The sequence below is a fragment of the Aquila chrysaetos genome, chromosome 23 (assembly GCF_900496995.4).
Source record: "Aquila chrysaetos chrysaetos chromosome 23, bAquChr1.4, whole genome shotgun sequence".
NCBI lineage: Eukaryota > Metazoa > Chordata > Aves > Accipitriformes > Accipitridae > Aquila > Aquila chrysaetos.
Genome location: NC_044026.1, coordinates 16,312,647 through 16,328,237, shown reverse-complemented (window position 1 = coordinate 16,328,237; position 15,591 = coordinate 16,312,647). Strand labels below are relative to the sequence as shown.

General features: G+C 40.1%; 1 long non-coding RNA gene across 1 annotated transcript; it reads left to right on the top strand.

The window, feature by feature from the left end:
• Positions 1-951: 951 nt before the first annotated feature.
• LOC121232556 lies at positions 952-4,706 on the top strand. Its single transcript, XR_005931210.1, has 2 exons — positions 952-1,225; positions 4,444-4,706. It is a non-coding gene; the product is annotated as an uncharacterized LOC121232556 (long non-coding RNA).
• The last annotated feature ends 10,885 nt before the right edge of the window (positions 4,707-15,591 follow it).

Below are 15,591 nucleotides of genomic sequence, written 5' to 3'. Positions count from 1 at the left end.
GCAGAATTTTAGCATTTGGTTCTGCTCTCAACTCCGAGCTGTGACCTCTGGGGAAACACAGTGGGAGGAGCTTGCCATGGTATCTCTTGGTATGTATCCTACTTTGGCTTGCTGCATTTTGTATATGAAATTACGATGTAAAAACAAAAAACATTCTTACTCTGGTTTGTTGGGGTTTTTTCCTTAGTGCAAGAGCATTCTTACTGGCTCTAGTAAAAAGGTTCTCAAGTGTGTTGTAGGCAGAAGCAGGAAATTTGCTCTCCTCATGGATCAAACAGAGTCGGTACTAATAATACAGCACAGGGAAAGGAAAAAAAAAAAAGAAAAGAGAAAAAGAAATGTTTAACACTCAGCACTAGAGGAGAGTGAAAACAGAACACACTTTGAAGAATTTCCTCGCTGCAGCACACCCCTGCATAGGAGAGGCTCCACAGTCAGACTCAACATGTTTTGAAGTTTCTCTGTTTGTTTAATCTTCAGGTCAGGTTTTGGCACTGTGCTATGATTGACACAATATAAAAGAATAAAGGCCCAAACAAGGCAAGGGGGAAAAAAACCTTAGGAAGTGTGAGACTTAGTAAATCAAACTGTCTAAGAAGTAGGGCAACTGAGGTGCTTTAAGGACTGGTGCAAAGTTGTATCTTAGACCAGAAGAGCAGTATCTAGAGATAGCTCTCTTTCTAATAACCAAATCTCATGGTCTAGCTGGGAGCTAAGAAATGATCTCCTTAAAGTCAATCCTCACTGCAGGGCCTGTGCAATGTAAGAAAACATTACTTTCCATAAAAAAATAGAGAATAGAGCCAGAATGCTAAAAATCGCAGTGTCAGTGTGAACTATCATTCTGAAAGATTGCTACCACAATAATAATTTATTAATGTGGTTATATCACTTCAAATGCCTCTCTCTCAACTATGACTCTCTGAGGAGGATGTGAAAAACTGCAAAAATTCAAAATCTTCTCCATCTCTTGGTAACAGAGACTCCCTTTATTACCATTTTGGACTGTGCATAGTCTGACAACTTGTGAACAAGTTCTAAGGAAAACTCGGACTAAATAAAGAGTGCTTCCCTACAATAGCATAGATGCACATTACAATTGGAGCCCAAGCCCACTGTGGAAGGTGAACAACCCACCCCTCGTGAGCACAAGGAGTGAGCATCCCAGAAGAGCACTACCTCCCTGCAGAGGCGTTGCAGTGCTCGCTCTAAGGTGGATTGCCAGGTACTCTCTCTTGTTTAAAAGCAGAGGGTGTGCGCAAAGATGGGAATGGGCAGACCAGATCAGATGGAAATTTCACTGTGTCCAGTGACAGCAGCCTACAGCAGGTGCCTAGGGAAGAATATATGAACGGCCAAAGTATGCTACTATTTCACCATAATGCAGACTAGCCCAAAGCTGTGTCATCTGAACCTGCTCTAGATAGCAGAGCAGGGCAGCTCAGGAAAGTGTAAAGCACAGAAGACAAAATTTTATTCATTAAGCAACAGGCTGAATCATTATATACAAATAACGGCCCATATCCTAAACTGGAAATCAAATATCCAATATCAGCATTACCAAAAAGAAGAGCAAACCTCCCATTGTCTTCAGGGTATACAGAATTTTATTCCAAGCCCTAAGTAAATAATGATAATAAAAAGTAAGCCTGCCTCATTTACAGCATTTAATATATCTTGTTTCACCAGTGCAAAGAATTCCAGCTTTAGCTAAAGGCCATGCTTTGTTAATAATTATTTTTTACTAGTGCATTACACACTAAATTTAGTTAGTGCATTTGTAAACTATATTAAAAAGGCAGCACCGCAGATAAAATATAAAGGGATGGAATCTGTTAATATGTAGCTACTGTTTTGCAAGGAAACACTTTGAAGTAAGTACCATTAGGGTTTTTCGCTGCATGCAGAATGTTAAATTAAAAATTAAAAGTGAGGGTCAGTTTTGTTTGGTTTTGGTTTTTAAATGGGAGTAACTTAGCTTCTATTGTACCCACTATATTTCAAAGTTTAATAAAATAGGTTTTACATTTTATTTAAATCAGTTATATGCTATTTTTACTCTAACCATGTATTTCTGACCTTGTCACATCAGAAATAATTTTTTAAAATCAAAATATCATTACAGAATCCAGAAGCTATAATGAAGCTGCTAAACTCTGAAGTCATTACTGACATGAATAAATTTACTATGAATTTACATCAGTGTGGCACTGGGATTTGGCCCAATGTGTACGTGTGTGGAGCTTTATTCTACAATGCAAGTATTCAAAGAATCAATAATTTGTAAAAACCCAGATTCCAATTTCCAGACTGAAAAGGTTGGAATGAATTATAACCGTATTAGGACACTAAAAACCTTATTAATGTGGTTCCAGGCAGTAGCAGGTTCTTTTCTCAGCCAAGTCACAGAACAACCCTCACCTTTTTATGGCTCAATTGCAGCGCAGCTGGGGATTTGCACACAATGAGGCTGTTTTCACCAACAGGGTGACAGCTTTCTACATCTCTGTTGTGTCAGCCTTGAGGTGATGACTAGCGGTGAGGAAATTATCTTAAGGTGGGGAGTTTTGATGGATTTCCTTTCAGCAAAACAAAACCATATGGCGACGCAGCTTTTGCTTAGGCGGAGGTACGCCAGGTAACGAGGGGAATGCCAGGAAGCGGTGATGAAGAAACATCCCCAGACACCTGGCCTACCTGTTTGCACTGCCCGAACCGATTGCTGCAGCAACCTTGCAGGGGCCTGCCTGCTCTTCAGGACGACAAAGTGAGGCAGAATTATTTAATGCTCCAATGATCCTCAGTGGAGAACGACTGGATAAGAGCTGAGCACACCCCTCCAGGTCCAAAAAATGTCAAACTGAACCTTTTGAGCTCTCGGTGACTCAGATAACAGCTAAATTCCCAGCTAGAACCATTTTATGAAACCGTGCGTTTTGAAGGACAGGGCAGTCCCTGTTTCCACATGATCTCACTCACACTGCTATGACCAAAACATACTCCTTGAACTAATTTGCCAACACTACCATCAGCAGAGAAAATGTGTGTCAATGGCAAGAACTGGAATAATTTCTGTGAACTAAGAAAGCAATTTAATGTAGAGGTTATAACATTTCACATCATAAAATACACTTTATACTGTACAAATTAAATAAACCACCATTTTAAAATTATAGACACATCAATGTTACACACCAGTCAGAAGTTTTGATCCACCATTAAAAAGGCTAGTAACTCATTTCAAATCCTAAATCTTCTAGTTTTTATCTGATGACTGCATGTAACCAAACTATAGAAACAATCTGTTTTGATATTGTCCCTTCACGTGATAGCTGCTTATGTCCATTTGTCTTCAAATTTACACAACCTTTTCTTTCTGACAGGAGTCAATGGAGAGTATATTTCTGAGTCTATTTTGGCTTCTACTGAAGGTTATAATATAGCCACTCCATGATAGGGTGATCATGGAAGATACATGTCTTATACATCTCCTTGAAAGGCTGAGTGAACATGATCTACCAGGAAGCTGATCCTCAGCCATAATTCTACTGAAATAAACAGACTGCAGTTGAAATTCACGCTAGCAGAGGTTTTTTATTCTGCATTGTCTTCCCATTTCTGCCTAAAATGATCATATGCAAACTTTCTTTAACTTGTTTTTAAGGTATGAATGAACAAGATAGAAAGGAATGGTGTTTGTATGGCTGGGGGTTGTAATTTAGGCTCTAAAACAGATTATGAAGTCCAGAGAAATACATACAATGCAGTCAGGGATGTATCAAAGAGGGGAGACTGTCAAAAGAGATGAGAGAGAGAGAGAGAAGGAGTCATTTAGTCACATAATCTACTGCAGTTGGATTACTACAAAGCTGGCAAAAAGGTGTTAAAGAAATCTATATATAACAGAATATGAATTTACGGTTCCTTACCTCACAGCTTAAAGTACAGCCCCACAGCTACTGCTTCAGGGGATTGAAGAAAGAGAAATAGCTGTGGTACCTATGAAACATTGCCTGCCTTTTTGGAGCAGCCAGCTGGAATTGGCTAAAACGCAGAATGTCACATCAAATCTCATACAGATGAGAGGTTTGCTTGCTTTCCAGTAGAGATAACAATCGTGATGAGCCAGCAGAACTTAGTCTGCAGCAATATGAAAGACTCAGCGTATGAACATTTACTAACTCTGAATAACAGGATGAGCCAACCTGTAAGTGCACCACACCTTTGTAGGGCCGTGAATTTATTCATTCACATATTTTTACTTTATAAAACAACACTAAGAGCATGGCCTCCTTCTTCTCATCTTTTGTGCACCCAATTCCTAGTCTGGGTCCTAACAACCACAGTTTCCAGAGAATATGGCGTGCTGGCACCATGACAGTTTTTTTTTTCTCTACAGCCTTGGAGAGCCTGAAAATTCCCCCTTTTTTTTTTCTGAAACAGCTCGCTGGAGTGCAAGCAAAATCCTCCACAGATGGGGGACAAGCTTGAGAAACAGCAGTACGAGAGGTAATATTTTATAAAGAAAATGATGAATGATTCCAAGAAAGAAATTAGGAAGCAGAAATCATCTCAGGCATACATGGAACAACATCATGATGTAATGGAAAATGGACTGTATTATGGCCCGTGGTTTGATAATGAAGGGAAAGCTGTGAAGCTCATTTGTGACAATGTAAAAAAATAAAAAAGACAGAGCATGTTGATAATGAGCCTTGAATACTCTTTCTTTTCTTTTTCCCCCTATTTTGTCACCTTTGGTCTGCTTGGCATTCATCCAAATTAGGAGACTGACAGTCATTTCTCTTTAATAATCACTCTTGGAAACTCAAGAAGCACTCCCTTTTCAGCTCTGTCAACAGGGAATCATTAACACTGAAAAAATATATATATATATGCTTAATTGTTTTTACTGAAATAAACACTCTGGGTACCCCCTGCCGTTTAATGAACATGCACTGGGTTAACTACAAGGGCTGCTACCACTGCCATCTTTGATTACTTGCTAGTGGCAGATGAAAGCTTAAAACACACGTATTTTTTTGACAGTAAATATGATTTCACTTTTTTGGCTTCCACATCAACCCACCCTTTTCAAAGTAGGGCAGACTAGCAAAGGCTGTCAAAATAAGGCTAGCAAGTAAGTGGAGTAGCAGCTCTCTACAGAGTTTGATTATTCTTCTGTGAAAGAGTCTGTAAACAAAACCTTTAGGCTTTTGTCTACTAAACAGTGCTTAGAAATTCTTCCAGCCTAGCATTTTTAATATGTGGGAACATGACTGCAGTAGGATTCAAGAGCACTCAACATTTTTGAAAGGAAGACAATTTTTTTTTGTAACTAAATGTGGTCTCAGAAATGAAAATGCAGGCGAAAGACCACTTTTTTAAAAGAAAAGAAATGCTCTGTGTGCATGGATCCTCTGAGCTGCCTGAAAGACGTCTTTCCTTTGCCTTGACTATACATACCAAGATAATAACAGGGCAAAAATTATTTTCAAGTATCAAAAGGTTTTAATATAAATTTTGAGTTTGGAAGTGAAATTTAATTGAAAACATATATTCAGGTCTTATTTTTCACTTCCATGCTTTGTGCTGTGATAATAAGCCAGCTAGTCTGAGGCCCGATGTCCCTTCAACTAAAAATCAGTTCTTTGAGATGGCCGGAACCTTTGGAACAAGCTATGTGCATTACAGGGCACAAATACTCAAGCCTCTTCCCTTCCTGGGAAAATATTTGATCTAGGATTGGGGAATGCTTCTCTTCACCAGGTCAATCCACCAGTTTCTGATCATGGCCAGGAACTGGGTGCAAATTTATGCATTCCTCAAAGCAGAAACTGATGGGATATTTCTGTTGGACTTTCCCTCCCATATACCTAGGCCATGTCTATAAAAGGAAGTTAAACATTCCCTGAACCATCCATTGACACTGCAGCCATACCCAAATCCATACCATTAAGCTCTTTTACCCTCCAAGGAGGGTATCCACACCAATGCTGTCATGTGGAGACCGTCTCTGGTTTGTGCAAAGTCCTGAACTAAGCTAGCGAAATGTTTGGGATGGCGATAGTGGATCCAGACCAAAACAAACCAAAGACCACTCTGACCGTGTAAAAGAACAGAAGATTTGAGTTCCAGTGCCTGGGAACTTCCCCTGGCACATTCAAAGTTATTAGTATGGATGTAGCCATATGTGTCAAGGCGATTTAGACAGCAGCTGAGCCTGAAGTTTTTAACTGCTAGCTTTGCCTAAATATCAGCCTTAGATGTCTAAAAGGGAAACCAGTTGCTTAACAGCACTTCTCAAATTTAGCTCCAAAAGGCTGAGTAGTTGCTATCAGTCCCTACAAGTTTTTTGGATAGGTTTTTGCTTGAGATTGTAAAAGTTATTGCCAGTGTGATTTTGGTTTGCCTCCTACTATCTGAGATCTGCTGATCACTTTACCTCTAACATTAATGGCTATCTTTCAATCATCTTTTTAATATATTTTTTCCTTATTTATTAGACAATTAAGTGCTAGATATGCAACTACAGAAAGCAATGCATAATGAAATCTTTAAAAAGTACTTACATTTGGATTCTTAGAAGGGACAAGATTTTATAATCCGGTTAGCTCTTCTTCACTTCAAGGACTTGCTGAAAATTAGGGATTACTGCATCTTCCTAGTGTTAGTCATCAATCCTTATACACATCACTAGTGTTACACCCACCTAGTAGGGACAGTTTTAAGTGTCTCTCAAAAAAATGTAAATATCAGCCAAACAATTTTTGCAGACTACAAAAGCTGGTGACAATGAGCCCCCTCCCCACCTCAGCTGTTTCTCCCAACATTTTCAATGCCACCAGACTTTTGCTGGCTTTGTATGAGAGTAATTCTAGAGACATTGGTATGATCAAACCCTCCTTGCATAATGCAGGAGGGACTAGAGCAATACATGTGTGTTGCTTATGGCTATGGCAACACCTAAGTTTTAGCTGTCTTGCCACCTACTACAAATGACTTCAACTAGTGTGACCGGGCAGGGGATGACTCTATGGTTCACACCCACATATACACATACACACATGAACCTACCCATTCCCCATCACTGGAAAAGAGTGACTTCTAGGATGAAACACAACTAACAATGCACACCTACGCTCTTGGAAAGTGAAGATTAATATCATAGAAATCTTCTGGGGTAAATAAGTAAAAAGTAAAGTATACAGTTATTGAAATACTATTTAGTTGTAATATTATTTTGCAAACATCCTATGTATTTCCCTTTTAAATATGCAGGGAGAAAATCTCTTGGATTTTATTGAAAGGACTAGGATTTTCCTTTGAGATTTTCCACAAAAATGTTGATGCAGCATGATTCTGTGTGATCTGAAGAAAAGCTCACATTGTTGATTTCTGGTGTGATGTTACTATTAGAGCTGCTTGGAAATAGCTTTTCAATGTAAAGTGGAATTTTACATTTTGGTGATTTTTAAAATTTGATTTCTCATTGGAAAATCAAAAGGACCCAAATTTTCCTATTTTTTCCCCAAATTTTCCACTTTCAACTTATTTTCAGAGCAGTGTAAGAAAATGAAGACTGTACTTTACTCATAGACACTGAAATAGGCCTTAAAGATCTCATACTTTGAAATAACAATTAGAGAAAATTACTATTAGATTTTTGTGAGGGTATCGGGAGTTCACAGTTGGAATAATAATATCAAAATGGAGGCTGAAGCCAAAACCCTCCCTTGGCAAAAGGAAAGTAAACTGCAGTAGACTCTACCAGAGTTAGAAGAGCAGGTCTGCAGTTTTCAGGACTCGAAGCGGTGCAACATTCTGCAGTCTCCCTTCTGGATGGGGAGATCTCTGGAGTAAAAGAGACATTTTCAAGACTATCTTGTGGATAAGTGATACAATTATTTCACCATCAAAAAAATGAAAGTTTTTGCAAAAGCTGCATCATGTTATTTGAATATTCTCTATGTTCTTATTCAATTCAGGACAAAAACATTTTATTGGAACAAGCAGAGAAGAGTTACATGAACAATAAGCGGTTCCTTCCTTCCTTTCCATCTCCTAGTACAATGTGCATCTCGGGTACATTTCACATACAGTAGTTCTCATGTTCATTGTGGTAGAGCGTATTTATTTTGAAGATCCATTTCTTGGGCATATTATTAGAGATCTAAACTCTCATCTGAAATGTCCTTCGTCTTACTTTTATTGCGACAGAACATGCCATGGACCTGAATCCTATTGCTAGCTGAGCCTCCTTTGCATTATGCAGATGTTTTAACCAGGTGTTTTGAAAAGAATTCCTTACTCGCTTATTCTGTATCTGCTTTGTGTTATTTAGACATAGCACAATTAAGAGTTACAAAGAGAGATGTTTTACATTTCCAGTTTGAAGTTGCAAGGCTTAGTATATAGAGACACTAACTGTAGGATCACGCAACCTTTGTCTTAATTGGGTAAACAGGGTGTTTGGAGTATCACACAGCAGGACCAGGCTAATTAAATCTTGTTCAGATTTCTCACTGGGGAGTTTATGCAACCACTGAACTCTAAGCCGTAGTGTTGCAGATCAGAAACCATCTAATTAAGGTAGATATTTTGGGGAACGATTGCCCTTCCTTTCCTAAAGAAATGTTGTAATCAACCTGTGGCATTTTGCTGAGATGGAGTAAAGACAATCTGATTGATCTGAGCTCTTTGAACAAAACTGCTGAAAAAACAGATGTTTTCGAAAAAGCAAGTGAACTTTTAACTATTATGTCTTCAAGTGACAGCCTTTTGAATAAGTACTTTTAAAATTGTCATTTTGGGCTAAATGGCCATAGGTGAGTGAACTGTATCACTTCAGTTGTATTTCTCTATGCCTGTGCTGGAACCCTTAATCCCACACTTAGGCTGGAGAACTCCAGGTAGATTCACAATGGTATTATCATGCAGGGGCAGACATGTCTGTGCTAGATGTTCATGCAGGAGGAAAGAGACAATGGCAGAGAGCAACTCCCTCCTACAAGAACAGAAATAGGAGACAAAGAGGGCCATCGAAGGCAAGACTGAGACAATGACCACTTCTAGTGATGCGTGGTTCTTCATTGCCTCACGTATGTCCCTCTGCAGGTTTTTCCCGCCCTTTATTACTTCAGATGAGATAACTTAACACACAGGAGAAGGACCAAGAATATCAGACTGAGGGCCTTGACAAGAAACCCTCCTATGTTGAGACATTTAGGCTACAGCTGAACTATGGAACTCATAAAAACATCCCAACTGCTCAGGTACGTGAGCATCCTCCAACTGCATCTTGCGTGCATACTGGGAGAGACCAGCATGCTCACCATCCCATTCTGCTTCCCAGTTCTCCCTTTCTGTGTTTAAAATCATTTGTGCGTGCTCTAGCAGGTTCTCCAGATGGCATGATCTGGGACTCCAGTTACACAGTAGAAAGCACCTGCGGTGCAGTTTAGGTATATCTTTACAGACTGACTTGGCCCTTGTGGCCAAGCCACAGCTGACACTAGAAGTGGGATCCCATGGGCCTAAACTGGGGTGCAGACCTTCCTGACCCTCGAGTGGACAATATCTTGATAATAAATCTGAATCAAAAGATATAATGATGAACAAAGACATAATCCCACCCATGTGAGGATGTCTCTCCCACTCCTGTGCTGAATGCTACACTCGGATAGTAGAAACAAATTTAATTTACCAGCTAGAGTAACTGCCAAATAACTAGATATAAGATCTGAAAGAAACATCTGGATTTATAGGTCTTTCCTTTGCCAGGGCTCTCTGAGGCTCTGCCAGGCTTTATCTTAGATCAGGCAGGTGGGAAAAAAGCAGGACAAGAGGCCCTCCATTGCACATTTAAGCTGTCAAAGCTTGATATGGCACTCGAGGCTAAGTCATAGAGGCCCAGCTCATAGCACTTGAATTCCTTGCAGTATTCATTGGAACTATCCTCATGTCACAAATATGATAAATTTCTGTTTGCATATACTGAAAGTTGCTATTTTTTTCATTTCAGTAATAGAGACTAGAGATAGGATGCATATCTAAATATCTAGAACAGCTTCTCAGTTTTCACATTCAGATGCCTCCCCAAAGCATACTGCCACGAGACCTGAATGCACATTATTCTCCCTTCCCGCAGCCAGGTATCTAATTGGAAAAACCCTGAGTGCTTGGTTAGGGAGACAGCCATGGAGTAATCTAATAGATCCACTGGTCTGGATGCTTTGCAGGGCAGGACTCTGGGTCATATCATATGGCATGCATCTGCTCTAGAGTTTAGATGCATCCTAGAGATGCTTCAACTCAGTTCTCAGAGGGGCTTAATCATGATGACTCTCAGGTGACTCTTAGAATATAAATAACAAGCCAAAATTTTATGTCAAAGTTTCACAGTACTTATGAATGGCTAAGGGCCTGGGAGTAAGAGTCACCCAGACAACATGGTTAGGTGCGGGGACGCTTAAGCTGTCCAACAGGACATACTGAAGTCCTGCCTCTCACCAAGTTTAGGCATCTCCGTATAGGCCTGAGTTAGGTGCCAGTGTAGCATTAGCATTCACAGCCTGTGCTTTGGTGTCTGAATGTCCCTCTGGGAAGGAATTTCTATTCTGTTCTTCTATATTAACGCATGCCCTGAAAGAAATCTAGATGCCTAATGAGTTCTGGAAGCTGAGCTAAAATCCTTTACAGGTCTCACAGGCAATGAGTGGCAGAGGAAGTCCTTGAATCTGCCTTCTGTGAACCCAGGGAAGCATCTTAACTCACCTGTAGACACTTTACCTTCGCACACTGAGGATGATGACCTAATTGGATGGCCAAGGGAATAGAGAACGGCTGTTCTGTAGTGCAGGACTGGCTACGTTGTCCCCAGTTCCTTAGTGTTGCCATCTGTTTCTGGAGGCTCCTAAACAGAAGGGGAAAAAAGAAATAGGATAATTGGCCTATAGCAACTTCAGAACTATCAGTGCTCAATTTTATGGCTGCAAGAGAACACCTGGAAAAGAGAAGACATCTCTTGCAGTGATTGCTGACCAGACCAAAAGTGATGGTAGTACCAAATTCATGTAACAGAAATCAAGGGTTTTTAACAAAGGTGGATCTTCATCTGCACTTGAAGCGATCAGCAAATGTTAAGTAAATGTTTACTTGTAAATGAAAATATTAAAAAAAACTTTTGTTTTTACACATTTTTAATAACCACTGAAAGTTCAGATCTTCAGGGATTTGCCTTTGGTCTAGCTGAGATACTGCTGTTTCCTCAAATACAAAACTGCTTAAGAAATGGTATCAGGTACAGGCTATGGATACCTGATCCATAGCCCAGATGACTGATAGCGCAGTGTGGATACTATTTATTCTTTTGTAAAATCTTATTCACATGTAGAGATATAACTTCATCAGTTAAACTCCAGGACTGTGGTCCTTGTAAACTTCTCCATTTCCTGAAAACACAGTAATTTTTATTAAGGTTATTGTTGTTGTTGATCATGTTTTTGTTCTCCTTCATAATTTCTCAGTTGTTCTTATTCAAAGCAAACCTCAAGGCTTGTCTAAATAGGAGACCACAAGCCAAATTATGATCTCAGTCCAGTGTAAGTCTGCTTTATTTGCCTCTGGTAGACAGAATTCATGTTAATTTTGAGATAACTGTATGAGGGAATCTGAGCCAAAACTACAAATGAAACTCTTTTTCTGAGAGATCTACAGTACCCTGTAACCCCTCAAGTGCAGATTCACCTGGAAAAGTTGCTTTGCTTGGTGATCTCTTGTGCATTTAGATCATCATAAAAACCTGCTCTTTGCAAACCTAAGTCTAGCTAATGCATAGTCTGGTAGTTGAGGGAAGATTTTCCTCTGTGTATTTTACTTTCAGAACACATCTGTCTGCCCTTGAATTAGTTTGCTCTCTGAACCACAATCTCTGTTTTATCTGGAGAATACCTGAAATGTCCTTCAGTTTTAGCAGTGTATCCTGAATCCAGCAGAGATTTCTTAATACACAGAACAGATGAGAATTTATTTCTACCCATTTATTATACCTGGAGCATACCTCAACAATCCCTTGACATTTCCTGTTTTGCTGACTCAAAGTAGTAACAGAGAACAGCAAAAGAAATACAAGTAATTTGAGCTATTCTGGGACTCCAGAGCCTTAAAGCAAGAAGTTCCTCCAGCTAGGAAAAAAATGAACTTTGAATTTGTTGTCCACTACTGCTGGCAACAGAGTTACAGTATGAAAAATAATTGCCTGTAGGGATGTTAGGCATGTGTTCAACAACTGGGGATCACATGGTTAATGTGAAATTAATGGAAAACCTGTATTTTTTCATTTTCCCAGAATTTACAGAACCATTTTTATAAGTTACTGCATTTTTAAATGCCATTCTGAGAGTGTGCCTACACTTCCCAACAAGTTTTCCAATTTAATTTTGAATATATTTCAAATTTTCTTTTTAACAGAGATAAAAAAAATCCAGTAACAATAAATATAGATGAACTCTGAAAAATAGGCTGAGCTTGTATAAGTAGAATCCATTGCTATGAAAGTTAGAAAAGGTGAGAAACAGGATTAGATGGGGTAGGGAGCTCTGACTGCTGATAAAAAAAGCAGTATGCAAAGAGACCAAAGGACAATTTTGCAATAAAAAATAAATATGCAAGCAGCTGCTATCAACACCGATAGAAATTAAATGCCAGCCTAAGTGGGATTTTCAAAGGCACTCGGCACTGGTTTAATTTACTTTCTGCTGCAGTGGATGGGACTTTTGCTGGTGAGGTTAGCTGAAGCGACGCTTCTGAAAACGCCACCCTGAAATCACTCCTACCTCTCCTGCTCCTTGATCCTGGAAAATATTCATATCATCTTTACAATAAAAACTTCAGGATGGAAAATGTTCCTTTGCTGTGTGACCTTGCAGCAGCAACCATGCTGATACAAGAGTGGGTTTTTTCAGAACTTGGCCTCACGGGTCATTCCCCCTCTGCCCCTCCAGCAGATGCATTTAACTTTGTTTCAGCTCAATCCTGTGAGCAGAGCTCGTTGGGCTGAGACTCCAGACTGGTATGAGTTGTTCATCTCTGACAGCACAAGATGTGTGCAGCTGAGCTGAAACCACGAACTGAGTTTCATTTTCTCTTTGCTCTGCCCCTCTAAGCTAGTTCTGACCTGACCCCGTCCCCTCAGGGTGCCAGGCAGCCTCTGCTTCTCCTCTCTTCGGCCATGTGGTGGTCCATCAGAGATGCAACTCTTGGGGAAAGCCAGCTGCTTCCCAGTTACTCGAGACATCTGGTGGATGTCCCAGTGGAAGGGAGGAGAGGTGGGCTGTCGAAGGAGGCATGCTAGCAGAGATGTGGGCAGGTTTACAACCATATAACCTTTTCTTTTTTTTGGTGGGAATGGACACTATTAGGATTTTGACTTTCCCACCAAGCCTTCCTCTCCTAAATCAAGTGCAACCAGACTGCTCACCTCATCCCATCCCCATGTATAATTACTAGTGTGTGTTGCTACCACTCAGCACACCCCTCTGTGTGGGAAAACAGCTGGGGGGTGCCAGAGATGAGGACACATGAGAAGCAGGAGCACTGAGTGAAATCCTTGATTATGTTACTGTACGCTGTAGAAGGGCTCGATTGAAATGTGCATCAGCTGCATGGAGTGCCGGGGGAGTAACTTGGCCACCTTGAACGGTTTGTGGCAGTAGACATACTGTTTCCCAGATCGTGGGAGCTCTCTGAAGCAGAATGCGATCCGGCCTTGCTCTCCACACAACAGCAGCCCTCGGTCCATTCATCTCTAGATCTCCTCATGAACTTCAGCTTTAATTTCCCTCTGAGCGGGATTATGCCACCGCGACACAAGCAGGCGTTCAGCTCTCCGCTCCAAAGCGGACAGTCGCGGTGAGGGTAAGGGCTCTTTTCCTCTGAAACGACGAGGGGGAAGAGTCTTGTGTTCTTCATTCCCTGCCTGAATTTAAGAATGGCAGAAAGCCAAGGAATAGCACGGTGCGTGCACCCATGCAAACTGCAGCTGAGGGATATAATTTTCTAATCTTCAGAGCAGCCCTTCACACAAGCCTAGGAGACTGTAGCCCAGCAGCTGGTAACAGTGTTTTCTCAAATACTCACCAGCATAAAACCACATTTACATTTAAGCTCAATCTCACAAAAATGGTACTAATACAGAGCTTTCCATTTTTACTCATTTTTATAAAGAAGAATCACACACATTCTGATTCTGATAACGTGAATTCTTTTTTCACACCCGCACCTCTGAAACCGCGGTTAGCAACAGCGTGATTTCACATTCAAAACTTCTCTCTTATGGTTTCCTTTTACCATCTATATAATGAATTAGTCCTTTTTTCTCCATTTTCTAAGAGAAGAAAGCATTCTTAAGGAAAGCTTAAAATTAAAACCAAAAACCTCCCTTCCTCTTTCCTACTCCCCAAATCTAATAGTGAAAATTTATTCTGTTTTAGTGCAACAGGTCAATACTGTGATGATGTCACTAGGCATGTTCATGATGTTGCATAAAATTAGAGCTACATTACTAATTCTAATCTTAAGAAGAAACAGTTACAAAATTGTCACAGACTTGTCATATAGGGTGGATCCTGGAAAAATAATTTTAAAAAATTTCAATATCCCCTTGAGTGAAAACCAAAAAATGCCCTGATTTAAACCTGTGACTGATTCATATTTGGAAAATAAGCAATTTCTGTCCACAGGGGTGTCATGACTTTCATGCTTCAGTAGCTTCCTGGATGTAGGCTGTTGAAAATGTGGCCCACCTAGTATAAAGAATTAAGGTGAAGGAATAACTGCACCAAGAATTCAACTGCGCCCTTACAGAATACATGCATATGCTTAAAGTCCAAGTTTCTTAAGGTTAATGTATTAAAGATCAGAGTTGGGCACAAAAGGGAATCAATGGAGAGGTATCAAATATAGTAAGTTACCAGGGCTGAAAGTTACAAATTGACTCTGACTTGTGCAAGTAGTCCACACCATATGCCTTTCTATTCTAATGTTTCAGCGAATTGCTTGAGTAAATAAATTAATTGCATCATCATGAGGAAACACACATGGAATTTGCTTTACCGCAAGGCAGAATGTAACTCGGTAGGTGACCCAAATGGATGAGCAACAGAGCTGTGGGGAGCTTCAGCGGCGTTCTTGGAGAGCCACCGTATTTGCTGCAACAGTAATTAGACAGGAGCTGGCAAGAGCTGATGGTGGTGCAGTTTTAAATAAAACTTGGTATTTATTAAAATGCTTTGGAGAACGGCTGATACTCTTTCCTCAGTATTCTTCATTGTTCCAACAGCCCTGAAAGAAGAGTTGCAAAAACTCCGAAAAAGTTCCCATAGCAACAGCAAGGAGACGGGACTATTTTTCTCCTAGCCCTGGGTGAACAGCAATGACATGCAATTGTGGTAGATGGTCCCTTCCTGTGCCGAGCAGATCTATTTTGTTTTGCAATTTCACACAGAAGGGCAACATTTTCACTGCCCCCCCCCAAAAGAGATGACTGCCTTTTCTGTTAAAATTATTTTATATATATATATATATTATATA